The sequence below is a fragment of the Schistocerca nitens genome, chromosome 4 (genome assembly GCF_023898315.1).
Source record: "Schistocerca nitens isolate TAMUIC-IGC-003100 chromosome 4, iqSchNite1.1, whole genome shotgun sequence".
NCBI classification, from domain to species: domain Eukaryota; kingdom Metazoa; phylum Arthropoda; class Insecta; order Orthoptera; family Acrididae; genus Schistocerca; species Schistocerca nitens.
The window spans coordinates 958,128,273-958,140,656 of record NC_064617.1 but is presented as its reverse complement, the minus strand read 5'-3'; the positions used below and the strand labels follow the sequence as shown (position 1 = coordinate 958,140,656).

General features: G+C 43.0%; 1 protein-coding gene across 1 annotated transcript in view; it reads left to right on the top strand.

Annotated features, from left to right (window-relative positions):
- LOC126252864 (facilitated trehalose transporter Tret1-like) overlaps positions 1 to 12,384 on the top strand; it is a 98,036-nt gene that overhangs the window by 63,844 nt on the left and 21,808 nt on the right. The gene's annotated exons all lie outside the window — the stretch shown is intronic.

The window sequence follows — 12,384 nt, the reverse complement described above, 5'->3', positions numbered from 1 at the left end:
TGCCTGACCGAGACTCGAACTCGGGTCCCCTTACCCTTGGTGGGCAAGTGCTCTACCAACTGAGATACCCAAGCACGACTCACCCCACGTCCTCACAGCTTTAATTCCTCCAGTACCTCGTCTCCTACCTTTCAAAATCTGTGAGGACGGAGCGTGAGTCGTGCTTGGGTAGCTCAGTTGGTAGAGCACTTGCCTGCGAAAGGAAAAGGTCCCGAGTTCGAGTCTCGGTCCGGCACACAGTTTTAATCTGCCAGGAGGATTCATATGAGCGCACACTCCGCTGTAGAGTGAAAATTTCATTCTAAAAATACTTCAGTTCTCGACATTTCGATCCTTCTGTTGGATTCTCCTTGAGGATTCCATTATCGTCTCTGATGGATGACCACAGTAGAAAGACGGTGTCGTGTTCACTTGTAAAAGGATATTCTCCCACGATTTTTGTGGAGAAATGCGTTTCTGGGTAAAAATCTTGAGGCTCCTATTGGTGAGTCGCCATTATTTGATAAATACCGGCAGCAGATACTGAAAGAGATAGAAATCCAAAACATTGTTGTTGCTGTGCCACCTCAGTTGCTCCCTGAATAGTTGGCGGCCGATGTGGACGAGCGGTTCTAGGCGCTTCACTCCAGAAGCGCGCTGCTGCTACGGTCGCAGGTTCCAATGCTGCCTCGGGCATGGATGTGTGTGATGTCCTTAGGTTGTGAGCGTGTGGGTGCTATTCTGTCATTCTGTGCAACGGATTAATCTGCGATGTACCCTTTACCCTGTGGCTCCTGCAAGATGCAATCTCCACCCCACACTACTACAGAAGTCAGACAGAAGCTCATAACGTTCTAAAGCACCGCGATGCCACTCAAAAATTCGCTCGCAGGCGTTTAACTATAGCTCTGTCCGTTCACACCACACAGTAAGTGTGAGAGCCAACACAGTGAACAGTGCTTAATCGCAAGGACTCAATATAGAGTCGCCCTCCAATTTGCTCTCGACAGAGGTGCTCTCCCAGTAAAGTACTGAGGAGATACTTGTTCCTCGTTCTTTGAGTACACGTACGAGCGCGCACGCTCTCGTTATGTGTTCTTGCTCCAAGAGCGACAACGGAACGGCCCCTCTCCACGCCAGACATGAAGGGGTATATATTTTGGTCTCTTCCATTACTCCTTCAGCTCAAGGTGTCAGGAGTATCGTCTGCCAATCAGCATTCCTCTTCTAAAATGAGAGAATGACGTTTCGTTTAAACTGACCAATCCAGAAATCTGTAGCATCGGCGTTTGGCGTTTGCTGTCTCCCTGTGAAAATCTCTGAAACTGTGTGCTATATTTGTAACGGATGCGTAGGCTGGGCACTCTCACACAGTGTAGCGGAATTTGATTTTAAGCCAAACACGGGGTCACTCTTCCTTTCCCTCGGGCAAATGCTGTCTGCTCTATGGGCGGTCACCAGCCGACATAGATAGGCTGATTTGTCCTCTGAAGGGACTGGCCCCCTAGCATGCAGTTGTGTCTCCCGAACTAAAAGCCCCTGCGAACATCGTGTCTTGAATGTGTGTGTGTACGCCAGCCTTGAATATTTCAATCTCGTTGCGCATTTGCGATTTATTAGTTATTTGCATATTGTTTACATGAATTCATACAACATTGACTTTATCTTATCGAGTTTGGGTTCGAATGAAGCGTATTGATGTGAATATGATTGTGAGTGCAGAAAATGTAAGCAAAGAAGGTCAGGAGACAAAGTCAGGCAAAAATTGTTCTTTTAGATTTTCCAAAAAACTTTTCTCATCCATTCTTAACAATGTTTTTCTGATGATTTCTTTATAGCTATTGTTTCTATTTTTTAGTTCTACAATTTATGTTTTGTTGTTAGGCAAATATAGACTTTACAAAGGTTGTTATTCTTTGTCGTTGCCAGTATGTGTCTCTGTTTTTCTTTTTCATTTCCAAAAATTGTTTTTTACAATATTAATTTTTCTAAACTCAGTGTGCAGTGTATCATGTTTTAGTGTGGCTTAATCTTTTCTTTAGTTAAGCTTCGCGTGAATGTTCGCAAAAGCTCTGTTGTGTGACTTTGTTTTATGTATTTAGGCATTATTTGTGTCACTGTTTTAAGAGTGAAGAAGTTTTTTTTCTTTATTCTATCCTCTTTCAACCTATTATTAATCAAAACCCAAAACCTTATTTATATAAAAAACTTTACAGGGATTTTTGAGATTATCTACTTATACTAATTAATTTTGTTTACATTATATTTTAAGGTCTCTATCACATTATGGGCTTTACATATATGATAATATAATTACTTTTACAAAAAAGGAAAAAATATTTTTAAAAATATATCATCTTCTTAACTCTATATTCGTGTTTTATCAGTTTTTTTTTTTTCGTTTTGTGCTACGTCAGTTTCTGTGCTCGATGATCCCCACTGAAATACTGGAAGGCGTCGACTCATTTGTATGGGTGTCACAAATCACGAGAGAAGCACTCTAGCATGCGATGCCGAGTCTTACTTGTAGACATTGTCATCATGGAGTGGTACTTTTAACCGGTGATGATGACTGTGGTTTACTGCATAAACAGTGATGTCTTGATACTCCTTTGCTGTCACACCTGGGACGGTATGGCAGTTCGATGATTGTAGTTGACTACCGATGATGGTCACCCAATATTGTGCTGTGACGCCTTGGTACTTCACACCTGGTTCGGTACGGCAATTTGATGATGTGGTAGGGAGAATACTGTTCATTTTGCTGAATTTATTTCTAGATAATGTTGGTTGGTACTACTTAATATTCCGTTTTCCGTTCGCTTGTATTTGTTTGACGATTCAAGGTTTATTTTTGGAGAGGTGGTTGTGGCAGTTGCCATGCCTCAAAGTTCATGGAAATACGTTTGTAGCAATTTGCTTTGTAGGATAGGAGAGAAAGGTATCTTGCTGTCTTCTGCTTATTGTCAGAGGGATAGTGGCAAAAATTATTGGATATATATGATTTCTTTTCTTTATTCTAATTATGTCCTACCACTTCTTCGTTCTTTTAATTATTGTGCACCATTTATTGTTTGTGTGCATGTTGTAGTGTACTTGATACTACAAGAGATTGTTAGTGTGTATTGTGTCTCTTTCTTTTAATTAATGTGTTATTTTGGTGATTCTTAATTTATTTTTTGATTTAGTGATTAGTAAAGGATAGGGTGGACGTTAGTTTGCCTAACCTCTTCCGCATTTTTCAATTCAATCTTTACGTTTTGCAGTTTTCGGTGGCCTTACTTCTACATCTGGTTTTTGTTTCCTATGTTGTTCTTGTCTCTGTGGACCATAATTTCCTCGGTAATTATTCGCGCTCTGGTCTCGCCAGTTGCTAACATAGTGAACTCTTTCGAAGTACCCTTGATTCCTAAACCCATATCCACCACTGTATGAGTGTCCATTACCGTTCCTATTTCGGTACCAATTATTCTGGTTATCGTTTCTATGCCAATTGTCTCAATTGTGCCACTGTCCTTGTCTGTTAAATTGCCTGAAATTATTGGTGTTAGGATTACGAGTATTATTATTGGAATATTCGTTCCTAGTCCTCTCCTTTTGCTGTTCCATTTCCTTTCTTTTTTCTTTCACCTGTTCTTCTTTAAACATAAATTCAAGTTCCCTTAAAACCTCTTTGAATTCTTTGGTATTTTCATTTTTTCTACTGTCGCCTGTTGATACTTTACCGGTACTTTCATACTACACAGGCGTATCAGCTCTCCGTTACTGTATGGTTTGTCTACCCATTGATTCTTTTTGTCCATTGTATCAAAGAATTTTACCACGCTTTTCTCTCCTGAATTTTCATATGGTGTCATCTGAAGTTACTCGTATTTAATTTTATTTTGGGCCTCCTTAGACCAATATCTTTCGAGAAATGCTGTTCTGAACTGTAGGTAAGACGTACAGGTAGCCGCGATCCTTTGCGTCACCTCTGCTACTGTCCCAGACATGTGTGCACAAATGAAGTCAAGTTTGTGAGCTACGCTCCAGTGGTTTGGTAAGCCTACTTGAAACTGATCTATGAATGTGCGTGCATGCAAGCTACCGCCTTCTTCCTTGAAATATTGAAATTTTCAAACTGTAAGGAAGTGGTCTGTATCATATCTACTCATAAATCCGGTTTGTGGCTGATTCATGGACTCAAATAATCTGCCACTGCTTGTGTCGTCGTGTTTATTCTCTGGTAATCTACTGCCTGTGTGCCCATTCTAAATTTCCTGACTCATATCCGCGTCATATCGTATCATTGGTGAACAAAAGTGTTGTTCGTGTGTTTCTACGCTCGTAGTTCGCGGTATAGTACCTGTGCTGTTATTATGTTGTGTCATTGGATTTACTGGTTCAGTTGCCTGTCTTTCGATTGATATCGGCTGAATGTATATGTTGCGTTTTTATATATATTGTGACTCGTCCTATGGCATGTCACGTATTATTTTAATTGGGGTTTTCTGTTTCGATTTCTGCGCGATTGTTACGTCTAACCTTGGTTCTACTTGAACTTTCTTAGACGGCGCGTGTTCGTGTACTGAATTAATGCTTGACGTATCAGTTGTTTCGCTACAGGTGTAATCGGTCTCGATCTTTTCTTCGATAGTTTGTATCAACTCTGTTCCAAGCTTTTCAAACTGATCTTTGTTTTTAAGTTCTATTTTATTGATCCACTGATCATATTTTTCAGTGCAACCTTTGCGACCTTGCTTTGAATTGCTTGTTCTTCCGAAATTTTTGTTGCTGTTCGAGTGGCTTTTTTCGTAAAACGTTCCACCTTTATATCGACGTTTACGATGTCCTATTGGATCTTGTCCACTTCGCAGGAGAGCTTCTGTAAAGTTTGGAAGGTAGGAGACGAGGTACTGGCAGAAGTAAAGCTGTGAGTACCGGGCGTGAGTCGTGCTTCGGTAGCTCAGTTGGTAGAGCACTTGCCCGCGAAAGGCAAAGGTCCCGAGTTCGAGTCTCGGTCGGGCACACAGTTTTAATCTGCCAGGAAGTTTCAAGGTTAGTTAGGTTTAAGTAGTTCTAAGTCTAGGGGACTGATGTCGTCAGATGTTAAGCCCCATAGTGCTGAATGCCATTTGAACCATTTTGAACCTGAATAGTTGTTTGTGTTCACCATGGCTGAGTGTTTACTTCCGTGATGGCTGGCAGCAACGAACACAGAAGCTGTTAGTCATCTGCATTAAAATTGTTGTGGTAAGTTCGTGTGGGATCAAACTGCTGAGCTTATCGGTCCACTTGACTTACACACTACTTCATGTAATTTAAATTAACTTACGCTAAGGACAACACACACACACCCTCGCCTAAGGGAGGACTCGAACCTGCGACAGGGTCAGTCGACACAGGTGCTGCAGACTGCAGGGCTACCCCGAGTGGCGCATTAAAATGGTACTCATTGTTCGCAGTTTCGACTCTTCGCGGACTTCCATAAATACAGGGTGATTCAAAAAGAATACCACAACTTTAAAAATGTGTATTTAATGAAAGAAACATAATATAACCTTCTGTTATACATCATTACAAAGAGTATTTAAAAAGGTTTTTTTTCACTCAAAAACAAGTTCAGAGATGTTCAATATGGCCCCCTCCAGACTCACGAGCAATATCAACCCGATACTCCAACTCGTTCCACACTCTCTGTAGCATATCAGGCGTAACAGTTTGGATAGCTGCTGTTATTTCTCGTTTCAAATCATCAATGGTGGCTGGGAGAGGTGGCCAAAACACCATATCCTTAACATACCCCCATAAGAAAAAATCGCAGGGGGTAAGATCAGGGCTTCTTGGAGGCCAGTGATGAAGTGCTCTGTCACGGGCTGCCTGGCGGCTGATCCATCGCCTCGGGTAGTTGACGTTCAGGTAGTTACGGACAGATAAGTGCCAATGTGGTGGCGCTCCATCCTGCTGAAATATGAATTGTTGTGCTTCTTGTTCGAGCTGAGGTAACAGCCAATTCTTTAACATCTCCAGATACTGTAGTCCAGCTACAGTAGCACCTTCGAAGAAAAAGGGACCAAAAACTTTTCCCTTTACACAAACACCCATTCTCTGTAAACTGTTTATACCAACGTTTAATACACCACCTATCAGGTGGTTAAACACCATACTTCGTTCGAAATGCACGCTGAACAACTGTCGTCGATTCACTTCTGCCGTACTCAATAACACAAAAAGCTTTCTGTTGAGCGGTCGCCATCTTAGCATCAACTGACGCTGACGCCTAGTCAACAGCGCCTCAAGCGAACAAATGTACAACTAAATGAAACTTTATAGCTCCCTTAATTCGCCGACAGATAGTGCTTAGCTCTGCCTTTTGTCGTTGCAGAGTTTTAAATTCCTAAAGTTGTGGTATTCTTTTTGAGTCACCCTGTATTACTCTTTCTTAAATGATCATTAAATTGAAACCCTTAGCTGCCGACAAGTGGTGTTGTTATACATCAATGGGGACAGCTGGAAATGTGTGCCGGGATGTCATGCTTACATGGCAGACGCCGTATCCATCTGAGGCACCGAGGGCACAGAGGTAGTGTGACTGCAGGGTCTTACCCCTTGCACGCTTCCCGTGAGACTCACATTCCCCACTGTCCACAACCTACATTCGTGGTGTTCCTAATAGGTATTTTGCCCATTCTTTCGGGAGCACATACCATCTTCATGTAGTTAAAGGCTACCTGGCCATTGACCTTCTTCAGTGCGAATGCGCACGCTTTGCCCCAACTCTTACGGGACTCATCAGCTGCCGGCCGTTGTGGCCGAGCGGTTCTACGCGCTTCAGTCTGGAACCGCGCGACTGCTACGGTCGCAGGTTCGAATCCTTCCTCGGGCATGGATGTGTGTGATGTCCTTAGGTTAGTTAGGTTTACGTAGTTCTAAGTTCTAGGGGACTGATGACCTCAGATGTTAAGTCCCAAAGTGCTCAGAGCCATTTTAACCATTTTTGACTCATCAGCTTAGTCTGGCGCGAGTAATAAGTGAATGGGCAAATATCTATTAGGAGCACTACGGATGTAGGCTGTGGACAGTTGGGAATGTGGGTCTCACGGGAAGCGTGCAAGGGATAAGTCCCTGCAGTCGCGCTATTCATCTGTGCCCTCGGTGGCCCAGATGGATAGAGCGTCTGCCATGTAAGCAGGAGATCCTGGGTTAGAGTCCTGGTCGGGGCACACATTTTCAGCTGTTCCCGTTGATGTGTATAAAGAACACCTGTCAGCAGCTGAGGGTTTTAATTTTAATTATCATTTCATTCTAGAGAAGCTGTCCAGTCATCAATGTTATCTGTTCTTTCGGGAGCACATACTATCTTCATATTACTCTTTCTTCCTACCACGCGTATGTTCTTACAATCCATAACCTTGTCACATTCTTCTTACAAGGGAACCTCCCCATCGCACCCCCCTCAGATTTAGTTATAAGTTGGCACAGTGGATAGGTCTTGAAAAACTGAACACAGATCAATCGAGAAAAAAGGAAGAAGTTGTGTGGAACTATGAAAAAAATAAGCAAAATATACGAACTGAGTAGTCCATGCGCAAGATAGGCAACATAAAGGATGTTCTAAGGTCAGGAGCTTCGTGGTATCGTGGTTAGCGTGAGCAGCTGCGGAGCAAGAAGTCCATGGTTCAAGTGTTCCCTTGTGTGAAAAGTTTACTTTTTTATTTTCGCAAAGTTATGATCTGTCCGTTCGTTCATTGACATCTCTGTTCATTGTAATAAGTTTAGTGTCTGTGTTTTGCGACCGCACCGCAAAACCTTGCGATTAGTAGACGAAAGGACGTGCCTCTCCAATGGGAACCGAAAACATTTGATCGGAAGGTCATAGGTCAACCGATTCCTCCACAGGAAATCACGTCTGATATATTCTATACGATACTGGTGACGGCATGTACGTCACATGACAGGAATATGTTGTCGACCCACCTAACTTGTACACTTGGCGAATGGGTAAAAAGATTCTTCTATCTTGCCCGATTTAGGTTTTCTTGTGGATGTGATAATTACTCCCAAAAAAGTGATTAAAACATAAGAGTTTGTCACATAAACTGCAACAAATGAATGCAACAGTTTCACAGACGCACAGTTTTCCCTGTGCTCTGTCAAAACATACGTTTTTAAAGTTTTCAAATTTTTCCGTGTTTAGACCGTCAAATCATGCATATGTCCAAGCAAATCTGAACATGTCCTGGAATTTTGGAGAGCGAAGTTGATTATGTGTGAGTGCCTGAACTTTGATAATTGTCTGAAAATAAAATTTTTTTCCCTCGAGGGATGATTTGAACCATGGTCTTCTCGTACCGCAGCTGCTGACGCTAACCACGGGACCACGGAGCTCCTCACTTCTTATTGTCCTTGCTGTTGCCTATCTTGCACATGGACTACTCAGTTTGTATATTTTGCTTTTTTTTCATAGTTCCATACAACTTCTTCCTATTTTCTCGATGCACTGTGCACTGTGCCGACTTATAACTAAATCTGAGGGGGGTGCGATGGGGAGGTTCCCTTGTTAGTGCTGTTCTAACGCTGATTTACATTTCCTTGTGTAGCATTATTTTGTTGTCCCAGTTCCGCCGACATTTCTGCATAGACTCGAGCATTGTGGAGGCGGTCAGGCACGTATCGCTGTTGGTCGAAACAAGTCTTTTATCTTTTACTGACTGAGAAATGTAATCCTTGTACCAGTCTTCCGAAGGACACCGCCTTTGCTGTCGGTTACTCTAATCACAAAGGTAACCTTTCAGAATGTGCAGAAAATTAGTCGTTCCTCCAGTTTGCGCGATTATTATTATCGCTTCGTTTGAAGGCCCTGCTTATGAACACGTCATCATTGTCGTTGGCCATCAACGTTTCCTTAAGGAAATATAACTCTGATCGCAAGCTCTTACTGCGACTGATGCAGAATGCACGCGAAGACAGTGTGCTTAGAGCGATCTGCTGCTGGGTTGGGTGGTGGTGCGAAGAAACATCTAAATACCTGTTCCTATTGGTAATTTTCTATAAATTCTGTGACGTAGAGTATTGACATGTCTTCTGTACCCCAACACATTGTAAGGGATCCGTGATCCCACGAACATCGATATTAGTATCCGACACCTATGTCGATAGCAGACAGGAGTCGATTGTCGAGCGCTGCAGGAGGCAGTGAGATTAGTGTTGAGTGAGAAGTAGTATTAGAGAGACGGGCAAGAATGGTGGTCGAGTGAGTAGTAAACGGTAAATTCACCGGAGTATGACAGATGAGCGCGTCCCCCTGATCGTCGTGGGGTTGACCCTCATCAATACCGATTCGCGGGTGATATGAAACCAAAAGTGACAAGTGCCGAATTACGTGTTTCGCGTCAACCTCATCGGCCAGCAACAACCATGGATTGTAGTGAGGATTGTTGTGAATGTTGACCATTATCATTGCGTGTGACGAAGTACTTAAAATCAGCAACCAACAAAAGATATAACCGTAATTAAACGTGTAAGGCGAAGGTAGCAACTGCCTCAGAATTGATGTTTTCGTAGAAAATACATACCAGTTTGTACATCGCAACCTTTATGGGTTTTTAATAATAGACAAACTTTCAATCATTAACTATTCCGTCTCAGAACAGCCGCACTCGGTTGAAATACCCTCGAAACTGAAGCATAAAAACCGATAGCCTCTCATCCATTAAGCACACGGTCATACAATAATTAACTCTTTGGCGGCTTCGGTAGATCACATAAAACCCAGTAAAGGACATAACGGGGGTGTTTTCAACGTCTAAACACGGTAGGCAGACGTCAGTCTTTATCTGATTTTCGGATGAACGTCGCGCAGAAAATCGTGGAATTTGTGTAGCTCTTCCCTGAAATGGCCGTTGTTAGATGCGTAGCCTTTTACAAGTGAATGTGAGTAGTATATTAGTACCATTTCCAGACAAGATAACTATCTTACATCAAGGTCACGGTGTAACCCAATACCCCAACCCACGCCTTTTGGGTAACTGTGTGACATGAAAATGGTGGAAAAATCAAGGTCACCGAAACACTGTCCCAGTTCTGGATTCAAAATTAAGGGCACCAACGCCCTTTACCTTCGCCTACCATCTCTCTAGACCAATAGGTTGCCTTAAATCTAGTCCTCACTCCTCCTCTCCCCGTTTTATTACTCTTCCAATTGTGTGAGTTTCGTCAGTCGAGGTCTGTACAACATACTAGAGAGAGGATCATTATTATGAACGCGCCACAGAGATTAGCCATCGTATTCGGACAGAATGAAAAGAATAAGAAGATTGTCAAATTAGAAAACAGGTGTTAGGCCATCCATATCTCTTATTATTAATCATTTGTTAATAATCTTTCTGTTTTTTGAAAATACCATTTTTCTTTTTCCACAAACGTCTATTCATTTATTAGTATTCTACAGGGTTATTACAAATGATTGAAGCGATTTCACAGCTCTACAATAACTTTATTATTTGAGGTATTTTCACAATGCTTTGCACACACATACAAAAACTCAAAAAGTTTTTTTAGGCATTCACAAATGTTCGATATGTGCCCCTTTAGTGATTCGGCAGACATCAAGCCGATAATCAAGTTCCTCCCACACTCGGCGCAGCATGTCCCCATCAATGAGTTCGAAAGCATCGTTGATGCGAGTTCGCAGTTCTGGCACGTTTCTTGGTAGAGGAGGTTTAAACACTGAATCTTTCACATAACCCCACAGAAAGAAATCGCATGGGGTTAAGTCGGGAGAGCGTGGAGGCCATGACATGAATTGTTGATCATGATCTCCACCACGACCGATCCATCGGTTTTCCAATCTCCTGTTTAAGAAATGCTTCTGCTTTAGCCTTTTCCGTAAGATTTTGCAAACCGTCGGCTGTGGTACGTTTAGCTCCCTGCTTGCTTTATTCGTCGACTTCCGCGGCTACGCGTGAAACTTGCCCGCATGCGTTCAACCGCTTCTTCGCTCACTGCAGGCCGACCCGTTGATTTCCCCTTACAGAGGCATCCAGAAGCTTTAAACTGCGCATACCATCGCCGAATGGAGTTAGCAGTTGGTGGATCTTTGTTGAACTTCGTCCTGAAGTGTCGTTGCACTGTTATGACTGACTGATGTGAGTGCATTTCAAGCACGACATACGCTTTCTCGTCTCCTGTCGCCATTTTGTCTCACTGCGCTCTCGAGCGCTCTGGCGGCAGAAACCTGAAGTGCGGCTTCAGCCGAACAAAACTTTATGAGTGTTTCTACGTATCTGTAGTGTGTCGTGACCATATGTCAATGAATGGAGCTACAGTGAATTTATGAAATCGCTTCAATCATTTGTAATAGCCCTGTATATGTTTTCACTTAAGATCTTTTCCTTTTTCCCAACAGCGCAATGTAGACCTGATGCGGCACTAGGTGAAGTGTTGGACCAGGACACACATGCAAGGAGACAGTTATTGAAATACTGTATATGAAATAAAATTGTCATAAATTCTGAACGGTTTTGCGTTAGGACGTTCAAACTGGGCGGTTGGCGGCGGGGCATGATGGGAACTAGTATGTGCATGCGCAAGCGCGTTGTCGTTATCGGCCATTTGCACGTGAAGATGTCTCGGTAGAGCGTGTCTGAGCGTATAGCGCTCGTGAAGACCTACTAAGCCAGCAATAACAGCCCAGCTGCGGCTCAAAAGAAATTTGCGACCGGGTTCAAACTGAAGACATCAGGTCTAAGTCTTCTAACAATCAAGAATTTTTGATTCACAAGCTTGAGACAACGGCTAGTGTTCGTGATGACAGTATTGGCGATGTCGGTCGGCCAAAAAGGGTGAAAACGCCGGATAACATCGAGAAGACAAGTGCTGTGTTTCAAACCAGCCTTAGGAAATCGATCAGACGAGCTGAACAACAAGTGGAAATGAACCGGGAGACACTGCGCCAAATTGCTGTTGAAGATCTACACCTCTTCCCATACGTGATCGAGAAGTCTCTTCATCCTCAACGGGTGACTGTGTGGTGTGCAGTGTCCAATCACGGAATAATCGGTGTGATATTAATCGATAGAACGGTGTCTATGAAACGGTTCGTGAAGGTTTTGAGAGATGATTTCACCCCCATATCCAAAGTGACCCTGATTTCGACAGGTTGTGGTTTACGCAAGATGAAGCTCGACCCCATTGAACCAGGAGAGTGTTTGATGTCTTGTACAAGCACTTTGGGAACCGCATTCTGGCTCTGGGGTATCCGAAGGCCACTGGCATGGGCTTCGATTGGCGGCCATATTCTCCGGACCTGAACACATGTCACTCCTATTTGTGGGGCTATGTTACAGAGAAGATGTACACTAATAACCCCAAAACCATTGCTGAGCTGAAAACAGCCATTCACGAGGTCATCGGCAGTGTCTATAT